Below are 6,000 nucleotides of genomic sequence, written 5' to 3' on the forward strand. Positions count from 1 at the left end.
AATGTATAATTAGGTCTTCTGCCCATTTTTGGATTGGTTGTTTGTTTTTTTGATATTGAGCTGCATGAGCTGCATGGGCTGCTTGTAAATTTTGGAGATTAATCCTTTGTCAGTTGCTTCATTTGCAAATATTTTCTCCCATTCTGAGGGTTGTCTTTTGGTCTTGTTTATGGTTTCCTTTGCTGTGCAAAGGCTTTGAAGTTTCATCAGGTCCCATTTGTTTATTTTTGTTTTTATTTCCATTTCTCTAGGAGGTGGGTCAAAAAGGATCTTGCTGTGATTTATGTCATAGAGTGTTCTGCCTATGTTTTCCTCTAAGAGTTTGATAATTTCTGACCTTACATTGAGGTCTTTAATCCATTTTGAGTTGATCTTTGTGTACAGTTTTAGGGATTGTAATAATTTCATTCTTTTACATGTACCTGTCCAGTTTTCCCATCATCACCTACTGAAGAGACTATCTTTTCTCCACTGTATATTCTTGCTTCCTTTATCAAAGGTAAGGTGACCATATGTGCATGTGTTTACCTCATAGTATTCTATCCTGTTTCATTTATCTATATTTCTGTTTTTGTGCCAGTACCATACTCTCTTGATTATGGTAGCTTTGTAATATAGTCTGAAGTCAGGGAGCCGGATACCTCCAGCTCTGTTTTTCTTTCTCAAGATTGCTTTAGCTATTCACGGTCTTTTGTGTCTCTGTACAAATTGTGAAATATTTTGTTTTAGTTCAGTGAAAAACGCCAGTGGTAATTTGATAGGGATTGCATTGAATCTGTAGATTGCTTTGGGTAGTAGAGTCATTTTCACAATTTGATTCTTCCAATGCAAGAACATGGTATATCTCTCCATCTATTTGTATCATCTTCAATTTCTTTCATCAGTGTCTTATAATTTTCTTCAAACAGTTCTTTTGTCTCCTTAGGTAGGTTTATTCCTAGATATTCTATTCTTTTTGTTGCAGTGGTAAATGAGAGTGTTTTCTTTATTTCACTTTCAGATTTTTCATCATTAGTGTATAAGAATGCCAGAGATTTCTGTGCATTAATTTTGTGTCCTGCTACTTTACCAAATTCATTGATTAGCTCTAATAGTTTTCTGGTAGCATCGTTAGGATTCTCTATGTAGTGTATCATGTCATCTGCAAACAGTCACAGCTTTACTTCTTTTCTGATTTGCATTCCTTTTATTTCTTTTTCTTCTCTGATTGCTGTGTCTAAAACTTCCAAAACTATGTTAAATAAAAGTGGTGAGAATGGGCAACCTTGTATTTTTCCTGATCTTAGTGGAAATGGTTTCAATTTTTCACCATTGAGGATGATGTTGGCTGTGGGTTTGGCATGTATGGCCTTTATTATGTTGCGGAAAGTTCCCTCTATGCCTACTTTCTGGAGGGTTTTTATCATAAATGGGTGATGAATTTTGTCAAAAGCTTTCTCTGCGTCTATTGAGATGATCATAAGGTTTTTCTCCTTCAGTTTGTTAATATGGTGTATCACATTGATTGATTTGTGTATATTGAAGAACCCTTGCATTCCTGGGATAAACCCCACTTGATCATAGTGTATGATCCTTTTAATGTGCTGTTGGATTCTGTTTGCTAGTTGTTTGTTGAGGATTTTTGCATCTATGTTCATCAGTGATATTGGCCTGTAGTTTTCTTTCTTTGTGACATTTTCGCCTGGTTTTGGTATTAGGGTGATGGTGGCCTCGTAGAATGAGTTTGGGAGTATTCCTCCCTCTGCTATATTTTGGAAGAGTTTGAGAAGGATAGGTGTTAGCTCTTCTCTAAATGTTTGACAGAATTCACCTCTGAAGCCATCTGGTCTGGTGCGTTTGTTTGTTGGAAGATTTTTCATCACAGTTTCAATTTCAGTGCTTGTGATTGGTCTGTTCATATTTTCTATTTCTTCCTGGTTCAGGCTCAGAAGGTTGTGCATTTCTAAGAATTTTTCCACTTCTTCCAGGTTGTCCATTTTATTGGCATAGAGTTTCTTATAGTAATCTCTCATGATCCTTTGTATTTCTGCCGTGGCAGTTGTTATTTCTCCTTTTTCATTTCTAGTTCTATTGATTTGAATCTTCTCACTTTTTTTCTTGATAAGTCTGGCTTATGGTTTATCAACTTTGTTTATCTTCTCAAAGAACCAGCTTTAAGTTTTACTGACCTTTTGTATCGTTTCCTTCAGTTCTCTTTCATTTATTTCTGATCTGTTCTTTTTTTGTGTGTGTGTATGCTCTAAAGAATTTATTCAGTCAGTATTCTTATACCCTGTATAATATTTATCAGTGGTAAGTGACAACTGTTTATAAGCTCCTAAACTCACTTCTATGTGTCACAATACATTTAATTATGGTAACAGGCCAGGAAAGTAGCAGAACTATTTGTGTCACATTTAGATGGCAGTGCTAATTTAACTTTAAAAATTACTATATAATATTATACCCTAAACAGTCATTGACATTAATTTCAGATTATACTTCAAATTAAGAATAGAAAAATTAAATAGTAATAATATAATAATTAGAAAACACTTTAGCACATCACTTAAGACATGTTTTTTCCAATTTTACATATGCCATATAAAAGTACTCAGAAGAAGATTTTTTTACATCTTTATTGGAGTATAATTGCTCCACAATGGCGTGTTAGTTTCTGCTTTATAACAAAGTGAATCAGTTATACATATACATATGTTCCCATATCTCCTCCCTCTTGCATCTCTCTCCCTCCCACCCTCCCTATCCCACCCATCCAGTTAGTCACAAAGCACCGAGCTGATCTCCCTATGCTATGCAGCTGCTTCACACTATCTATTTTACGTTTCGTAGTGTATATATGTCCATGCCACTCTCTCACTTTGTCACAGCTTACCCTTCCCCCTCCTTATATCCTCAAGTCCATTCTCTGGTAGGTCTGTGTCTTTATTCCCATCTTACCCCTATGTTCTTCATGACATTTTTTTCTTATATTCCATATATATGTGTTAGTATATGGTATTTGTCTTTCTCTTCCTCACTTACTTCATTCTGTATGACAGACTCTAAGTCCATCCACCTCAGTACAAATAACTCAATTTCGTTTCTTTTTATGGCCGAGTAATATTCCATTGTATATATGTGCCACATCTTCTTTATCCGTTTATCTGTTGATGGAGACCTAGGTTGCTTCCATGTCCTGGGTACTGTAATAGAGCTGCAATGAACATTGTGGTACATGACACTTTTTGAATTATGGTTTTCTCAGGGTATATGCCCAGTAGTGGGATTGCTGGGTCATATGCTAATTCTATTTGTAGTTTTTTTAAGGAACCTCCATACTGTTCTCTGTAGTGCCTGTACCAATTCACATTCCCACCAGCAATTTAAGAGTGTTCCCTTTTCTCCACACCCTCTCTAGCATTTATTGTTTCTAGATTTTTTAATTATGGCCATTCAGACCGGTGTGGGATGATATCTTATTGTAGTTTTGATTTGCATTTCTCTAATGATTAATGATGTTGAGCATTCTTTCATGTGTTTGTTGGAAATCTGTATATCTTCTTTGGAGAAATATCTATTTAGGTCTTTTGCCCATTTTTGGATTGGGTTGTTTGTTTTTTTGTTATTGAGCTGCATGAGCTTCTGATCTGATCTTTATGATTTCTTTCCTTCTGCTAACTTTGAGGGGTTTTTTTGTTCTTCTGTATTTAATTGCTTTAGGTGTAAGGTTAGGTTGTTTATTTGAGATGTTTCTTGTTTCTTAAGGTTGTATTGTATTGCTATAAACTTCCCTCTTAGAACTGCTCTTGCTGCATCCCATACGTTTTGAGTTGTTATGTTTTCATTATCATTTGTTTCTAGGTATTTTATTATTTCCTCTTTGATTTCTTCAGCAATGTATTGGTTATCCAGTAGTGTGTTGTTTAACCTCCATGTGTTTGTATTTCTTACAGATTTTTTCCTGTAATTGCTATCTAGTCTCATAGCGTTGTGGTCGGAAAAGATACTTGATATGATTTCAATTTTGTTAAATTTACCAAGGCTTGTTTTTTGACACAAAGCATGAGCGATCTTGGAGAATGTTCCATGAACACCTGAGAATAATGTGTATTCTGCTTTTTTTGGATGGAATGTCCTTTAAATATCAATTAAGTCCATCTTGTTTTATGTATCATTTAAAGCTTGTGTTTCCTTATTTATTTTCATTTTGGATGATCTGTCCTTTGGTGAAATTGGGGTGTTAAAATCCCCTACTATGATTGTGTTACTGTCGATTTCCCCTTTTATGGCTGTTAGTATTTGCCTTATGTATTGAGGTGCTCCTATGTTGGGTGCATCAATATTTACAATTGTTATATCTTCTTCTTGGATCGATCCCTTGTTCATTTGGTAGTGTCCTTCTTTGTTTCTTGTAATAGTCTTTATTTTTAAGTCTATTTTGTCTGAGATGAGAATTGCTACTCCAGATTTCTTTGATTTCCATTTGCGTAGAATATCTTTTTCCATCCCCTTACTTTCAGTCTGTATGTGTCCCTAGGTCTGACGTGGGTCTCTTGTAGACAGCATATATATGGGTCTTCTTTTTGTATCCAATCAGCCAGTCTATGTGTTTTGGTTGGAGCATTTAATTCAATTACAGTTAAGGTAATTATCGATATGTATGTTCCTATTACCATTTTCCTACTTGTGTTGGGTTTATTATTGTAGGTCTTTTCCTTCTCTTGTGTTTCCTGTCTAGAGAAGTTCCTTTAGCATTTGTTGTAAAGCTGGTTTGGTGGTGCTGAACTCTCTTAACTTTTGCTTGTATGTAAAGCTTTTACTTTCTCCATCAAATCTGAATGAGATCCTTGCTGGGTAGAGTAATCTTGGTTGTAGGTTTTTCTCCTTCATCACTTTCAATATGTCCTGCCACTCCTTTCTGGCTTGCAGAGTTTCTGCTGAAAGATCAGGTATTAACCTTATGGGGATTCCCTTATGTGTTATTTGTTGTTTTTTCCTTGCTGCTTTTAATTGTTCTATTTATTTAATTTTTGATAATTTGATAAATATGTTTCTTGGCATGTTTCTCCTTGGATTTATCCTGTATGGGACTTTCTGTGCTTCCTGGACTTGATTAACTATTTCCTTTCCCATATTAGGGAACTTTACAGCTATAATCTCTTCAAATAATTTCTCAGTCCCTTTCTTTTTCTCTTCTTCTTCTGGGACCACTATAATTTGAATGTTGGTGCATTTAATATTGTCCGAGATGTCTCTGAAACTGTCCTCAAGTCTTCTCATTCTTTTTTCTTTATTCTGCTCTGCAGTAGTTATTTCCACTTTTTTATCTTCCAGGTCACTTATCCGTTCTTTTGCCTCAGTTATTCTGCTATTGATCCCTTCTAGAGATGTTTTAATTTCATTTATTGTGTTGTTCATCATTGTTTGTTTGCTCTTTCATTCTTCTAGGTCCTTGTTAAACATTTCTTGAATTTTCTCCATTCTATTTCCAAGATTTTGGATCATATTTATTATCATTACTCTGAATTCTTTCTCAGATAGACTGTCTATTTCCTCTTCATTTGTTAAGTCTGTTGGGGTTTGCCTTGCTCCTTCATCTTCTGTGTGTTTCCCCATCTTCTCATTTTGCTTAACTTACTGTGTTTGGGGTCTCCTTTTCGCAGGCTTCAGGTTCTTAGTTACCTTTGTTTTTGGTGTCTGTCCCCAGTGGCTGAGGATGGTTCAGTGGGTTGTGTTGGCTTTCTGGTGGAGGGGACTGGTGCCTGTGTTCTGGTGGATGAGGCTGGATCTTGTCTTTCTGGTGGGCAGATCCACGTCTGGTGGTGTGTTTTGGGGTGTCAGTGCCCTTATGATTTTAGGCAGCCTCTGTCCTAACGGATGGGGTTGTGGTCCTGTCTTGTTAATTGCTTGGCATAGGCTGTCCTGCACTGTAGCTTGCTGGTCATTGAGTGGAACTGGGTCTTGGTGTTGAGATGGAGATCTATGGGAGATTTTCGTTGTTTGATATTATGTGTATCT

The sequence above is a fragment of the Mesoplodon mirus genome (genome assembly GCF_964341445.2).
Source record: "Mesoplodon mirus genome assembly, chromosome: X".
NCBI classification, from domain to species: Eukaryota; Metazoa; Chordata; class Mammalia; order Artiodactyla; family Ziphiidae; genus Mesoplodon; species Mesoplodon mirus.